This window comes from Manis javanica, chromosome 6, assembly GCF_040802235.1.
Source record: "Manis javanica isolate MJ-LG chromosome 6, MJ_LKY, whole genome shotgun sequence".
Taxonomy (NCBI): domain Eukaryota; kingdom Metazoa; phylum Chordata; class Mammalia; order Pholidota; family Manidae; genus Manis; species Manis javanica.
In genome coordinates, this window is record NC_133161.1 from 136,894,669 (window position 1) to 136,911,737 (window position 17,069).

The window sequence follows — 17,069 nt, forward strand, 5'->3', positions numbered from 1 at the left end:
CATCCAAACCCTCAGCCTTCTGTATCTGAGCAGGGTCCAGTGCAGGAATGTCCTGTCAACTTCCCTAGGGCAGGGGTCTTCCTTGGACACAGTGCATCCTTCAGGGATTACATGGGATAAGACATGGGGTACAGGAGGAGACTGTTAGAACGTCTCTTCATATTTATTTTTATATGTCTTCATATTTAATATTTTTATATTGTTAGCCAAACAACTCTCATAAAATGGACAAGAGACTGAAAATGTTTCCTGCAGTGAAACTGGGTGGTAGACAATAAGAGCAATTCAAGCACACAGAGACAAGAAAACAAGCTGGGTTACATCTTCTACTCCTGGAACAAACTATTTGTCAGCCATATATTAATATTAAAACAACCATGATTTAATTATATTGGGTAAAAAGTATTTCCAAATCACCAATACTACATTAAAATACAGATTTACTCCATTATCATGAATGACAATTAGTGCCCTGGGGTGTTGTATTATCAGTGAGTGTTAATAGACATTAGTGCATCTAATTTATAAATAAGTGAGCATATATTGGAAGTGTTATTTTAAGATATTTACTGGTGGGAGCAGAAGGTCAGAAACATTTTGAGATGACTGCTCTAAAAGAGTATTTGCTGTGAGCCAGTCAGAATTGCATTTTCGGTGGAGAAAGCTCAACATTTACAATCAGTTAAAATCGGACTTTAAATTCTGATCCACTACTTAACAAACAATGCAATTTTGGGAACACATTTAATCTCTCTGAGGCTCAGTTTCCACAAAATCACAATAAAGACAATCACAGGTCTGTTCTGAGGATCCATGAAATGCTTCATGTGAGGTTCAGAGAACAGTGTTTATTGTATAGTAAGTGCTAAGAACTCTTGTGCCTTCATTCCTACCTTGCTTCTGCTGGGAAACGGGGGGTATTGGAGGGTTTAAGGTGGGACCCTCAGAGAGTACTCCCTTGCAGCTGAGAAGGTAAGCCTATGTTTTTCAACACGTCACTGATTGGCTGTTCTTGGCTCTAAGAGGTGAGGAGGCTTGAGGGTGTATGTGTTTACAAACAACTTCGGGTAGGACTTTCTGGTGGCCTCCTAACAAATGTGCCATAAATGGTTGCATGTTGGTTTTAGTCTAGTTCCCAGCAGAGGTTTTTTTTTTTACGTCAGAAGGTATAACACAAGAGTGTCACAATTGGCAGTAATTAACCCCCCATAATGCAACTCAGGTAAAGGTCTACAAAGTGAATGAGCCACGGAAACTAGGAAGTCCCCACCGAGCCTGGGGCCCGGGCGCTTGGCAGAGGATTTGGCACAGCCCAGCCTTGTTATAAAAGAGGCAGTGTGTGTGTCGCGGAGGACAGGGGTGGGTGGGTGTGAGACTCAGGTCTTCTGGGCCTCCCCAGCTCCCACTTTCCACACAAGGACTCAAGATAAAGGACGGTGAAGCCATTGAAATGCGAGAGCCCTTTCTTCCTCTCTGCCAACTCTCATCCATAACTGCTCAAACTGGGATTAGAATTTCTTCTAAAAGGCGTATGCTACTTTTGACAGAACGTCAACCAGCTTGCACATATGGACTCTCCTTACCCATCAGAGCTCCGCATTCTAAACAGAGCTTCAGGCACAAGTCAATCCCAGATCCTCTGTCCCTTGCAGTTGGACCTGGGAGAGCTTTGTGGATGTCAGGGACTCCATTCCAAGCTTTAAGACAAGAATCAATGAATGTGTCATTCACAGTTCTAAGCTGGGAGAGGCAAGAGAAAGCAAATGAGCTTTTAAAGCCCAGCATTCAAAGTATGTTGTAGATACTGAAAGAGATTCACCTCACAAAGAAACAGCCTGCAGATCAAAAGGGGGAGTGAGTGGGTGTGACCTGAACACGGTTGACAAGGAAACTGCTCTGGCCCATTGCTCTCTGGGTGACCTCACTGGTGTGCTCCCCTGCAGTTCATTCCAGACAGGTGACCAACCTGTGAGTCAGGTTTGCCTGGGCAGGAGGCAGCTGATACAGAGAATACACCCATTCCTGTAACCTGACAGTCTTGACCTTTAGCCTTTCAGGGGTTACCTATTGGGACAAAGCAGCCTTTGTCCTTATAAATTGCCCACAGGACGTAGGGAAGAAAAGCATTCTCTCTCCCATCACCTGCCATGCAAGGTCCTAGATCTCTTGCATTTTCTCTTCTTATCTCAGGTTAGACTTCCTTGAGTTTTAGATTAACTACACTTGATTCATGACTCTGCCTTCACGAATAATTCACTTTGTCTTTTTAAGAGTGAACTCCCAGAGTCCGGTGTGGCAATTCCTAAGCCTGTAGACAGTGACATATTTCTGGGACTTTTCCATCCTGCCAAGCATTCTTTACTTTCTGAATTTCAAAAGTCCATCTCAGGAGCTTAATTCTCTTTTTAGTGTCAAAACATGGACTTCAGAAACAGATTGACTGAAGATTAGTTGGGTACCTTGGACACATAACAACCTATCTGAAACCACCATTTCCTCTTTTGCAAATAGGATAGTACTTAATAGAATTGTTATGCTGATCAAATGGAATAATATAATAGAATGCCTTTTTAAGGGCCTGACATGTAGCAAATGTCCAATAATCATTAGTTTCCTTTCCTTCATCCATTCTACAGGGCAGAGAGCCCCCAAAACACTTTCATTCTTTTTAAATATTGGTTTTATGTATTCTTAAAAAGGTTGTATATTTACTGAAAATTTAGATACCTGAAAAATATTCAGAAGATTAAAAAAATCACTTAATATTCTTCAATATTGAAATTCTTTCAGAATTTATACATATGCATGTGTATTTCATACAACACACTTTTTTATTGAGGTAAATTTTACATACAGCGCTATTCACAAATCTTAACTGTTGAAGTTGATAGATCCATATAAGCAACACTCCAGAAAGTTCCCATATCCAACCCCTGCAATCAATTACTATTCTGATTTCTGTCACCAAATGCTAGTTTGCGGGTGTTTAAATTTCATAATTCATGGGGCATTGGGTAGAATACTGAGAAAGGTTTTGAACCAGTCATGGAACAAAATCAGCCTTAGACTAAATGCTGTTCTACTCCTGCCTAATAAAGCTTTAAAGCAAGATTCAAAAGGGGCAACTATTTCCAAGTAACTTAGCTCAATAATATTTTTAGGAATACAAAAATATCCAGCAAATCTACAGTGCATGACATTCAATAAAATATTACCAGGGATAGAAAGAAGCAAATATGACTCATAATTAGGAAAAAAAATGAGTCAGTTGGAAATTTTCCAGAAAGGAAACAAATTAGAGAATTAGTACATCAGGATTCAAAAGAAAGTAACAAGTCATATATTCAAATAACTGTAAGCAAGACCGAACTTGCTAAGTAGAGATGTGGAACATATAAAAAAAGAAGCTGCTCAAATTTCTAGAGATGAAAACTATAACATAAGAGATGAAAGATACACTGGTTGGGATTGCTGGCAGATTTAACACTGCAGAAGAAGAAAATTAATGGACTTGAAGTCATAGCAATAAAAACTATCTGTAATAAAGCACACAGAAAAGAAAGGCTGAAAAAAATATGAGCAGAGCTGCAGGGAGTTATAGGAGAATTTTAAGTGTCTAAATAAATGTGTAACTGAAATCCCCAAAGGGGCAGAGTATGATAGAAACAAACGTTTGAAAATGATTAATAGCTGAAATGTTTCCAAATTTGATTAAAACTACAGAGTTATAGATCTAACATGTGGAAGCCCAACAAAACCCATGCACATGAACTTTGAAAAAAATTATGCCAAGCATATGATAGTCAAATTGTAAAAAGCCAGTAACAAAAAAGAAACATTAAAAGTAACCAGAGAAGAAAGACATATTATATACAGAGGGCAAAAAGTGAGAATAACAGCACATTTCTCATCAGAAACAATTCAAGCAGGAAGACAAAGTACAGAAAAAAAAAGTCAGTCAACCTAGAATTCTAGACCTAGTGAAAATATCTTACAAAGACTTTTATCAGGTATAAAGATTTTTTAAATAGATTTTTAAAGATTTTTAGAGGTTTTATTTCTTTTATACAAAGAAAGATTTTTTTCACTAGCAAAATTGAACTGTAAGAAATCATAAAGTCATCAAAATTGTCATCATAAGAAAAAGAATTTGTAACTGTGTGGTGATGGATGTCAGCTGTACTTATTGTGGTGATTATTATGCAACATACAGATATAAATCTTGAATTACAAATAAAATAAAATAAAAATCAATGAACAAATATATCATAGAGGATAGTCTTTAAGCAGATGGAAAATAATAATGGAAATATGAATATACAACATAAAATGAAGAGCCTTAAAAATAGTAATTGTATGGGGATATATAAAATATGTATATTTTTAATTATCTGTATCTCTTTGAAAGAACACTGATTATTCAAGGCAGACATAAGAGCAATGTAATGTGGGATTTGTTACATATGTAGAAATAAAATGTACGAAATTCAAGAGGTAGGGAATGGAGGTATATTGTTATAAGTTTCTTTTAATATATGTAACATGACATAATATTACTTAAAGGCTGAGTGTAATAAGTTAAAGACCTACTCTATGAACCCTAAATAAACCATTAAAATAATGCAATAAAAAATTGAATAATAAAATATATGCAGTTAATCCAAAAGGGAGCATAAAGAAAGGAGAAGGAACAAAAAGTAGAAAAAATTATCCAGTTGGTAAATTTAATAACTACTATATAGTATATAATCACATTAAATAGAAATAATTTAAACACCCCAAAATAACTAGAGGTGGCATAGTGATAAAAAGGAAGACCCAATGCATTTCAAACATAAGGATACAAATAGGTTAAAATTAAAAGATAAAAAAATGGTATACAATACCAGTACTAGTCAAAATAAAGTCATAATGGCTATATGAATATCTGAACAAGTAGATCTTGGAACAAAGAATATTACCAGGGATAAAGAGGGTCATTTGATAATGATAAAAGTGATCAATTCATCAAGCTAAGGTAACAGTCTTAAATGTTTATGCACCTAATAATGAAGCTTCACTATACATGCAAAACAAACCCATATTATAGTCAAAGATTTTAACTGATTGAAAATATAGACAGAAAATCTGTAAGTATCTAGAATTGAGCAACACTATTACTCAAATTGACTGGATTGACAATTATAGAACACTGTAACAGCAGAATACACTTTTTTCAAGTGTTAATACCAAGATAGATCATACCATATCTTGTGTTATAAAACGAATCTAATACATTTTATAGGCGTGAACTCACAGAAAATCTGTTCTACCACCACATGTAATTAAATGAGAAATCAGTATCAGAAAGATAGCTGGAAAATCCCCAAGTAGTCTCAAGCTCATATTCATAAATAACTCATGCATGGGTCATAGAATAAACCAAGAGAGAAACTACAAAGTATTTTGAATTGAATGTAAATGTAAAGACACCACTGAAAAATGTGGATTCAAGTAGTATTGAAGGGGACATTAATAACAAAGAAGTCCTTAGAAAAGAAAAAGCGACCTTATATCAATGAACTCAGGTTCCTCTTTAAGAAACTATAAAAAGAAAAGTAAATGAAACCTGAAGAAAGTAAAAGAAAAGATATAAAAAGATCAGAGCCAAAATCAATGAACTCGAAAACAGACAAGTAGTAGGGAAAAATCAGTGAACTCAGTAGACAGTTCTTCAAGATCATTAAAATCAATAACCTTCTAGCTAGACTGATCAGGAAAAAAATGGCACAAATTACTAATAGTAGGAATATGAGAGGTGGCATAACTAGTTTCTAAAGATGTTAAAATATAATAAGGAATGAAATAGTACATACTGCACGATTCCATTTATGTAAAATTATAGACAAAACCAAATTATTCAGTACTGAGAGAGAGCATATCCCTAGTTGCTGAGTATGAGCTGGGGAAGGGGGCGTGGATTAGAGGCACAAAAGAAATTTGGAGTTGATTAAATATTTGTCATTTTGATTGTCTCATGTCCATATACATATTTCAAAGTGGATCAAACTGTACATTTTACATATGTGCAGTTGAGTGTACTTTAATTAGGTAGAAACCATTTTTAGAAAAAAGAAAACACTGTGCTCTCCACTGTAAATTAAATTCTATTGCCTATAAACAATTTGCTTGGAGAAATTAGTTTTTTCTTATAGTCGTTATGGGCTTCCTTAAGCCATTAATCTAATTAAGTGACCTTAAATTTTAGGAAAAATACAGGTACATTTTTTCACTACTGAAAATAAGCTAACTGGCGTCTGAATGACTCAAGTTCATGGGCTTGGTCTCGGACTCAGGACATCAACCAACTGGTGACTCTACAAATAGAGTTTATTGAGGCTTTTATTGAAGTTTTCAGCTCCTCTGGGTAAATATCAAGGAATGTGGTTGCCAGATCATATAGTAAGAGTAAATATATGTAACTTCACACATTTGCAAATATTTCCTAGGGCCAAACTCTTAGAAATGGAATTCCTATTGTTACCGTTTTAATTGAGATATAATTGACATACAACATTTTATTAATTTCAGGTATACAGCATAATGATTCAATTCTGTATATACTGTGACATGTTCACCTCAGTAAGTCTAGTAAACAGCCATCACCAGCACCACATAATGGAATTATTTTTGAGATTTGCTTAGTTACAAGAAATAGGAGACATCTTGAGCCCTCTTTGGGAAATACATATTTTACAGATTTAGGACTAAGTGATGAGTCCCTGTGACTATCAGGAAGTCAGCTGGAACTGAGAAGGTTCCAGAACCAAGGACTGAAAATTGTTGGGACTTTCTCCCCATTTCTTGTTTCTCCTTCGTTTACTTGAGCAGTATTCTCCCTTCACTCTGCAGGCAGCTTTCCACTGTTCCGCTTGTTTCATACTGTAGGAAACATGGCCTTGAGAAAATTCCAGAGTGGAGGTGGCCTGGGTCCAGCCACACAGCAAGAGATCAAACCTCTTTCTTTCTCTCTTACAATTTAAAAATCCCAAGGAAAGGACTCTGGTTAGTCCAGCATGGGTGAAATACTTACCCTGACAGTGTAGCTGTGGGAAAGTTACTCTCCCTCTGGGTGTTTCTCTTGTGGGTAGGGCAGGCGGTGCCCAGAGATAGATGTCTGGGCAGGCAACTCACTGTTTCCATGCTATCGGGTCCAAGTTTACACATGAAACAATTTTTATGTGCATTATCATGTTTTTCTCCAAAATGGTCTATATTCCCACCAATAATGTGTATAAGCAACTGTTTCTAAATCAAAATAACAACCCTGTAGTCTGTTGCACTCCATATAAGTCTTTCAAATGTAATACTCAATTTAGATAATTAAAATATTGGTAGAGGGAGCATTAATTTTGCATCTTTTTCCCAAAATGGAACATCTGTTCTATATCTCTAACTCATTTCTATACTTATTAGAGTCTCCATTTCTTCTGTCCCTAATTTGGGTGGCCTCAAAGGATCTGGGCACAGCACTCAGGGAGTCCTCTCACTGAACTTACCAATTCTTATCATTTCATTTAGCACTATTGCAATAGTGGTCTATAATATCTGCATTGCCTTCCTAACTGCTCTTCTATTCTCTTACTAGCACCATAATTCATATAATATTTATGCCCAGAAACCAAGGCATCAACGTGGACTACTCCTTTGCCTTCCTTTGCTATATCCAATCTATTGCCAAGATATTTGGCCATGTATGTAGACATCTTGTTTTCCTATAAGCTCACCATCTAGCTCTGTTATTCAGCCCGTTACGAAGGCAATGGTAGGCAGATCCTCAGGTCCCAAGTTTAGATTTTACAGCTTAAGTCACTTGCGAGGATGTGACTCTTCACCCATTCAGTCCAAATTCCAAATTCTCTGCATAGGTCAAGTTCCTGGACCAATTTGGGATAGCTACGGGTCAAGGTCACACAGCAGAAATATGAATGGTTATTAGCCTTGGTGGGTGGGGTGTGTTGTTCCCAGAAAACAGAGTTCAGAAGGAAAGCTCTGTAGGTGGCCATTGCATGAGTCATTGAAACATCATAGAATGAGGTACACGTGTTATCTGAAATCAGAATTTGGGATATATTCCGCACATCGCTGGTGAACTTTAGGTTCAGATAAAGATTTCCTGAGTAAATAAAGCTTAATTTTATGCTGGAAATTTTCATATAATTATTTCATGAAAAAGAAAATTCTGGAAATGCAAATAAAGAAAACATCATCCCATTTTCCTGGTTTTCATTTAAATGGAAAAATCATACCATCTGCAACCAGCAGCCTCTTCAAACTCCCACTTTTCATCATCTGGACATGTAGTATGTGATTCTCTTGATGCCAAAGTTTGTGGCCTCCAACTCCCTATTGCTTCACACTGCTGGAGTGACATAAGCATTCTGGGTTTTCCCAGATGTGAGCCTGGAGGCTTCTAATACTCTTAGTATGAGTTGTTTTTGGACTAGGAAGAATAAGCAGACAGGTCTAAAGGAGGCTTCCTTATAGCTGAAAATATTGCTCCTATTGCATTCATGATTGAAATTAAACTCAAAAAAAAAAATTAAACTCAGGTTGAGAGTCACTTTTTTGGCTATTTGATTTGTAGGTATTTCAATTAAGTATTCCAGGGTGGAGAAATGCAGTAAGTCCTTCCTGCCTCATTTCCTACATTCTGTCTACATTCATACAATATTTTTTCATCCAAGGACTTCCTCAACAATAAACTGGCTTATGCAACTTTTCTGTGTAGTAAGAGTCTACTTACTTCCAAAGTTCAGCCCAAATATTTCCTCCTCTGTGAAGCCTTCCCCCCAATTTTTCCTTCTCCTCCAGTTTTGCTGATAGAGCTGTGCCTTCTTAAATGGGCCCACCATATTTTGGCTCTTCATTCCTCAACAACAGTTAACAAATAGGTTGAACATTTACTTTGCGTTAAATATGAGTATTTGAGTTGTACTTATACAGAATGAAAGTATTTTAACCACATGGAGAGACAAAAGGAAAATCCCATATGGCATGACTCAGAGTGATAATGTGTATGCGTGTGTAGGGGAAGGGACAGGCAATTTTATTCTCTCTTCCTGGAGTTTCCCTTAATGTGAAAGGAGCTCTACTACTGTTACATACATTCCTAGCCTTCCTCTGCCTTTTACTTGTCTACTCCAAGGGGTGATATATTTGACTGGTGAGTTTTTGAAACAAGAAATTAGTCCTATTCCTAAGGGATTTGTACTCTTTTCTGTTAGCTCATGCCATAAATCTTGCCCTGGTAGGCCCTCCAGTGGGGAAGTCTGACCCCGTCCATCTGAACCTGTGCCTTGGAGGTTAAGTTAGCCAAGTTCTGGAGGTCATTATTAGGAAACTCCTTTGTTCGGTCACCCATAGGTGTAAGTGCCTTACTATTATGTCAGCATTATCAGTAATAAGGGTAATATTTTGATATCCCATTCCATCTGCTTTTTTTTTCTGTTTATTTCAGAGCTCAGGTAGGAAAAAGGGATGCTGTGTTCTGACTCAAATCCTTCCCATCACCATGTAGACAGGTGCAGGCTACAAAGAACTTTAATAAAGGGCAGCCTAGAGGAATCAGACAAGTTGTTGCAGAGGAGGTCAGGCATGAACTCAGAGGGCAATGGGTTCACAGAAAAAGCATGGTCATTTCATGGAAGAATGGGTCACCTGGATTGAGGGACTGAGGGTGTCCAGAGATATCACTGGATAGGCAAATAAGAATCTTATCCCAAAGGGCTCTGCTATATTAAGAAATGCAGTTATTTTTCTATAGCCAATGGTGATTAAGAAATTTTTAATTGGAGAATGCTATGAGGAAATTTGGGTGCCAAAAATATGATTCGAGCAGCAGTAAGACCCAGACTTGGTAATTAAAACAGTATGGTGTTGGCATTGAAAAGACACTACAGACCAGTGTAACAGAATAGAGAGACAGGAAATAAACCCATGCATGTATGGTCAACTGATCTTCAACAGGGGTGCCTAGTATACACAATGGAAAAGGATAGTCTTTTCAACAAGTGGTAGTGGTAAAACCGGATACCCACATGCCAAAGGATGAAATTAGACCCCATCTCACACCACGCACAAAAATCAACTCAAAATGGATTAAAGACTTAAAAGTAAGACCTGAAACTAAAACCTCTAGAAGAAAACATAGAGGAAAAATGCCATGACATCGGTCTTGGTAATCATTTCATGGTTATTAACACCAAAAGCACAGGCAACGGAAGCACAAATAGACAAGTGGGATTATGTCAAACCGCCTGTTTGTTTCTCTGTCTCTCTTGCTAGCTTGTGAGGTCTTTGACGGCGCAGTATTATGTCTAATACATGTTTGTGATCAGAGAGCCTAGCATTCATTTGTTCTGACTAAAATCAGACAGAAATGACCTAACAAGGTGGAAACCCAAATGGCAGGGTGCCAGGAAAGCTCTTGAGAGGTGGAGTACCTGTTGGTCGGGGGCAGGAGGGAGGTGAAATGCAGGTCGAGCGAGAGCCCTTCTAATCTCATGAAGAGAGGGGGTCGAGGTGGAGGATTCCCTGCCAGCGAAGGCTCCAAACATCTGTTTCTCATCTTACTATCCGTTTATGATTTTCTCCCTCTTCCTCCCTCGGACTCTTGGGGTTGGCTGCAGCCGGAAAGCCCATGTGGAAGTAAAGTTCTCGGTAAATCACCAAGAAGGCTCTGGGGCTTTGGGGCTCATTTTTCACTGTAGAGAACCAGACCCATCAGAGGCTGGAGGCTGGTGAGGGCTGGTAAAGAACGCCTGGCCTGGGATAAGTCTGTGACCTGGTTCTCAAAGAGTGGAGGGTGAGGGGCTGGGGGCGGGTGTGTGTGTGTGTGTGTGTGTGTGTGTGTGTGTTGAGTCCAGGTGATGGCTCAGACCCTTCCTTACAGCCCTCAGTGTGTGTGTGTGTGTGTGTGTGATGAGTCCAGGTGATGGCTCAGACCCTTCCTTACAGCCCTCAGTGTGTGTGTGTGTGTGTGTGTGTGTGTGTGTGTGTGTGTGTGTGTGTGTGTTGAGTCCAGGTGATGGCTCAGACCCTTCCTTACAGCCCTCAGTGTGTGTGTGTGTGTGTGTGTGTGTGTGTGTGTTGAGTCCAGGTGATGGCTCAGACCCTTCCTTACAGCCCTCAGTAGGAACAAGAGAGTCAAGCCTCTTAAGTGGCTGAGCTTTCAGGGTCCTCCCAGCACTAGCCTGTCCTATCCCCCTAAGGACAAGCGTGTGTGCCCCATGAGAAAGTCTCTGCAGAGGCCAGGTCTGCCCCAAGGCTCCTGCTCCATGCTGGCCACCCTCAGACTTCACAGGAAAGCAAACAGGGGCGGGGAGAGTGAGCCCAGATGACTCGAGAGTACTCTGTGGCCAGTTTGGAGCAGACCAAGGCAGAGGAGAATGCGAGAGCATACAAATTAAGTAATAGGAAATGCCATTTCTGGAATCTGTAGGCTGGTAGTAAAACTGACTTTCTCTATAACAGTGTTGCCTTTTAAATTTAAGCTGCTTTTTACTTAATTATGCTATTTCATGTTGACATTTGGTGAAAGCCAGGTTAGGGCACAAAGTTTCACAGGCTAAGGAAATCACAGATGAACCTGTCAGGACGTCAAGTTCCAGTCTGATCTTTCTGATAGACAGTGAAACTTTGTGTAGATCAGTTAATACCAGGTCTTTGTTTCATCAGCCTTGATAAGTCAAGTGATGCTGTATTAGGAATATGTAGATTTTGGGTTGAAGTTCCCAAGGGATGGTGTTGATAAAAAATCTCCATTATGAACTCCATCATTCTTGGGGGGAAGTTTTTACTTCAGGAGTTGGAATTACTTGTGGGAGCCTGGGAATAATCTAGAATGGGCCTTTGCAGTAGAGTACTTGGTTTTGAGTGTCATCTGTGGTCTCCCCCACTTCTTAGCCCCTCAAAGGCCTAGAGTGGGACTAGAACTGGTGCTTTTCCTTCATGAATTGGCTCACTTCAAACAGACTAAATTTGAGACTCACATGGTATAAAAAAGGATTTCTGTACCATGTCCAAGTGTGAGGAAAAGCCTGGGAAATGCATTTCCCAGAAAACGGTGGTGGTTTATGAGCATAACAGCTGAGATGATTCGAAATGGAGACCCTTCCTGACAACCTAGGACTCAAGGTTCCCACTGCACCAGTGCTTTTCCCATTTCTTTTTTAGGATTCCAGGAAAGGAAGGACCTCGTGTTTTCCATAATGCTTGCCACAGTCTTCCATTTCACCCTGAGAATAAGTTTCCTGTACTACTAATGCGAGGGAGGGATAATAGCCTGGTGGAATGAAAACTAGGAGGTAAATGACTAATATTGGAGCCTGAGGGCCATGCAGAGAGGATTTGCGTGTTTGAATGGAACAGATGGCCTCCCACTCCTACTATAAACAAAGGTACAAGGTCCCATTAGAGGGGCCTTGATTCTATTTATAGGAGTATGTGGGAATCTCCCCGCAGCTTTGCTCGACTAAAGCTTTACCACTGAGACAATTCACTCTACCTGTATCCAGTTGCAACTTCCCTTAGAATGAAGTGTCTCCCAGAGACCGCACAGGACTAATAAAAGTACAATTTTTGGGGTGGCCTCAACTATGAATGGGACAGAAATTCACAACCACGTTTGAATCCCACCCTGTCCACAGCATAGACTGAATGATAACAGTAACAATAACAGCGTCTAACATTTGTCGAGTCCCTGCTATGTGCCAGTCACTGTGCCAATCATGCTGCATACATATGTCATGTAATTGTCACAATACCGCTAAGAGAAAAGTATTCTAATTGCTCCCATTTTGCAGATGAGGAAACTGAGGCTTGGGGAGAGAGGTTAAACAAGCTGCCCAGACTCACACAGCTAATAAGGAGCAAGGTTCCCAGGCTGACTGACTGCAGAGTCTACCGTCTCTGGAAACAGAGCTCTGAGATAAAGTCAGCATTTATCCCTGAACCTCCTTAGATGGTCCCTTGACATGCCCACAAAGCTCTAACTAGTAAACGCCACTGGCACGTGGAGTCTGACAAGGGCAGGTCTCCAAGAGTTGGATATTTTGTACCTTTGTTCCTCTACCTTCTCAAGAAAAATTGCTGGTAAAATCTCTAGCCCTGGTACTCATGTTAATTCCATTTCAGTTTTGGCATGTGGGTTTGAGTGGGAAAGGGTGAGCTTGGTTTTTATTGCATTACCGAAAATATGTAAAGGAGTGCTAGTATTAGTGGAAATGTCAGGATACTAGTTTCCTTGAACAAATCCAAAGGAAAGGTGAGAAGGCGATGGGTGATCCTCCCCCGGCCCCCCACTCTCCCCTCCACTCTGAGGTGATGGGAAGAAAAAGAAGGCTGAGCATGACAGAAAATGGTAATAAATGTCCCCAAGTCTGGGCCAGCCAAGGAGAAGTTGCTCAGCTCAGCCAGCTCAGCCAGAGGAGGCTGCATTTCTTCCAGAATATCCTGAGCCCAGTGGGCACCTCCAAGTGGCTGGCCCTGTACAGGGACCTGCATTATCCTTATAATTTTGACTATTCTTGTGCACAAGTCTCACACTTCAGAGATGGGAATGCCCCCCTTTCCTTGTCTGCTCCCCAGTCGCCCCAGGGCCTCCTCTCTTCCTGCCACCTCAGTGCTCCATGCTGGGATGGGAAACACCTGTTGACTTTTTGGAGGAGAGAGAAGGAAGTGAGTTGGTAGTGGGTTCTAAACCCTCTTCTCACTGCTGTAGGCAAGCTCTGCATTCTGGGCCCCCAGAGCCTGCGATATGCATATCTCCTAACTGCCTTAAATAGACAGGGCCAGGGTGAGGAGGGGAGGGCCTGTGGCTGGGAGGAAGCTGCTGAGGTGGAAGGATTCTGTGCCCTAGCCCGTGAGTGCTGCCAGATGTTAACCAAGTGACGCCATCAGAAATGGCCCATCTCAGAGGTGGCAGGAACTCGAGTTTTGGAGGCGACCAGAGGGTCATCCCTCTCCTACCTGCCACTGGGCCTGAAATCCCTACCTTACCTCACTCTCCACGGGCCTCTTGAAGAGGAGAGACATAATTTTTTCCTGGTGTGAGACATCTTACGCGAAGGCAGGTCATATGGGAGGCTGAAACTTCGTCTCGAAGTTTGAAGGCCTAGTTTCATGTCTCAAGCACCATCTACAATGAGAGCAAAGCTGGCCATGTCGTAGGCGAGCTGGAAGACTCGTGAGGTATGAACGTCAAAGCGTCCCACAAATCTGTAATGGGCTGTTCTGCGTGTGACGCGACTCTTATTACTACTACCCACACAAGGTAGTATGTTATTAGTTAATGACATATATTAATTATGTTATTAGGTACTAATAAAACCAGCCAAGATTTATTTAACAGACATTGTATCAGATATTTTGATTTCGTTTTATACAACAAAGGTGTATTTAGTGCCTACTATGTGCCAGGCACTGTTCTAGGAATTGGTAATATACTTGGAAACAGGATGGTGCTCTCCTGGGGGAGATGAGCGATAAACTGCCATGTGAAAGGAACGAAGACAGTTTCAGATGCTTATCACTACTGTGAAGTAGATAGTATAGAAAATGGGATGGAGTGTCTCTGGAGAGCAGTTCCATAGAGATACCTGCCTTCTGAGGAGGTGACTTCAGTGCCTGGACTCGGGAGAGGCAAAGAAGAACCAACTGTGTGAAGGAGGGGACGTGATCCTGGTGGAGAGAAGAGCAAGGTCCTGAGGCAGCAGCTACCTTGAGGGCCAGAAAGAGGTTGGGGGTTGGAGCAGATGCATGAGTGGGCCCCGCGGGAGCAGCTTCACGGCCGCCAGCGCGCATGCTCTGTGTTCCGTGGTAAGAACGTGATTCCCCACGGGAGCCACTGGAAGTGTTTAGTGGAAGTAACAGAATCTGATTACATTGTAATAGCAGCTCTCTGGCTGTTGGTCAATGACAGAATGAGGCAAGAGGAGAAATCTGGGGGTCTGTTAGGAGGAAGCTACCTATATTATCTCAACTGATCATCTTAACAAACTGATGACAGATGACAAGTTATTATCTTAGTTGGGACACCAAGGTTTTGGGGGCCCGAGTGGCTTCTGGGAGGCCATACTGCTAATAAGCGGTAGAGGCAGGATTTGAACCCAGGCAGTTCTATGAATCCCCAAGTCTAATTTAAACTTTCAGTGTGGTGTTTCTCCCATCAAAAGCCTCTGTAAGCCGCTGCAAATATGGCTGGCAGGGGTGACTCATCAATGACTGGAGGGAGCCAGTGGAGCTGGGGAGATGGGTGCAGTTTGGGCAGGGCAGGGGCTGGGGGTGGAGAGAGGCCAGGCAGCTGCTGTTTGCATCACAGCTGGGGCTGGCTGGGCTCCCTGCCGCTGGAGGCTGCACTCCGCCCTCCCATGGGGGTCTTGTCTCTGCCACAGGGTCTCCACTCCCACCACGGAGTGTCCTAGAGGTTGCGTTTGTGCTTGTCCCCAGAGCCTGTGGTCACAGGATGGCCGCCCTCCTTTGGCTTCAGGTTGTGAACCACAGAGCAAGGATGGGACCGCTCTGTTTTGCCGTAACAGCTGCCTCCATGGCAACAGCAAGGGATATCACTGGAAAAGTGATCTGTAGAGCTACCCAGCAGGAAGGAGGGACACAGGGCTGGAGAGAGCTGGGTCAGAAGCCGAGAGGGGCGTTCCATGCCAGCGCACCAAGGGGTTCCACGCACACGTCTTAGCTTCTGGTTTAGGCTTAGCCAATGCAGATGTTCCTCAGATATTTCAGCATATTCACGCACTTCTCTTAGTTTTTCAGCCAATCTGACAAATAACTGTAATAATCTCACTCTGTGAGTACTGGGGCACCTTTAGGCTGCAGGGGGTTAATGAGAACCAGCCCTCCCAGCGCAGCTTCCCTTCTGGTGCTGTCCCTGGGCCATGCCTAGGCCAGCAGGACTTGCTGTCCAAAGGACCTCATAAGACATCCCAGCAGTCTTTTCTTAGAAACAGGAAACTGTCTCCAGCCAAGTACAAATGAACTGAAGCACCCAGAACTCTGAGGATTGCTCCAAACTCGGGAGGCCCAGAGGCAGACAGGGAGGGTTGAGCTCCTGGCAGGATCTCCCTGACTCATTTGCTCATGAATGGGATTGATCTCAGCTGTGGTCTCAGCCATTATTCATCGCGCTCAGACCGTTATGTAAGTGCTGGTAACAAATTCATTGAAACACTTTCAGCAAATCTTTTTCAATCCTAAAAACTGCGAATCAAGACAATATTACTTGCTATTTCTCATAACCTCATAACCTTTCATTGGACAGACAGTAATCGCCCCTGTGACTGAAATGATTACTGACACGATGCTTATGGAGTTATCTGAGTAGAAGGGGTTGAAATAAAATGAAGATTCTGTTTCTTTTTAAACCGAGCAGGAGTAATGGGGATCATGGTGTGGAGATAGGTATTTGGCTGTGTCCTCCTCCCCACCCCCACTTTTTTTTATTGCAGCCACTTCAAAGCAGTATACCATTCTTAGTGTACAGCTCAGTGAACTGTGACATGTAATACACTCATGTAACCAACACCCAGATTCGTGTCTTATTTGTGGAGCTGCTTCACACGTCTGTAAACTATCTTTTCAAGGGATAAATATATGTCTCTGTGCTTCCTGAGGTTCAGGAGCATATTTTCCATTCACTGTGGCAGGTCCAGCACCTTGCTTGATGCCTGAAATTTGGTAGCTACTTAACAAATAGCTTTTGGATGGATGAGTGACTAAATGAATTAATATATTAATGGAATTCGTTCTTGATTCATTGAAGTCATGATAAGCCAGCCTTGGAGTGGGGAGTATTACTTGCCAGAGATTGAGTGAAAGGGATAGAACAGGGGAAGAGAGCTGGTGTGGTGGCGGAAAAGAACTTTCTCTGGGGTGGTGGTGGTGGTAATGGGACGTTAGGGAAGGAAGATTAGACACTCAGAAGAGCAAGGCTCAAATCCTGACTCTGAGTGACTGTGTGACCTCAGACAGATTGTTCAGTCTCTCTGAGCAGCCTCCATTTCATCTCTAAAGCA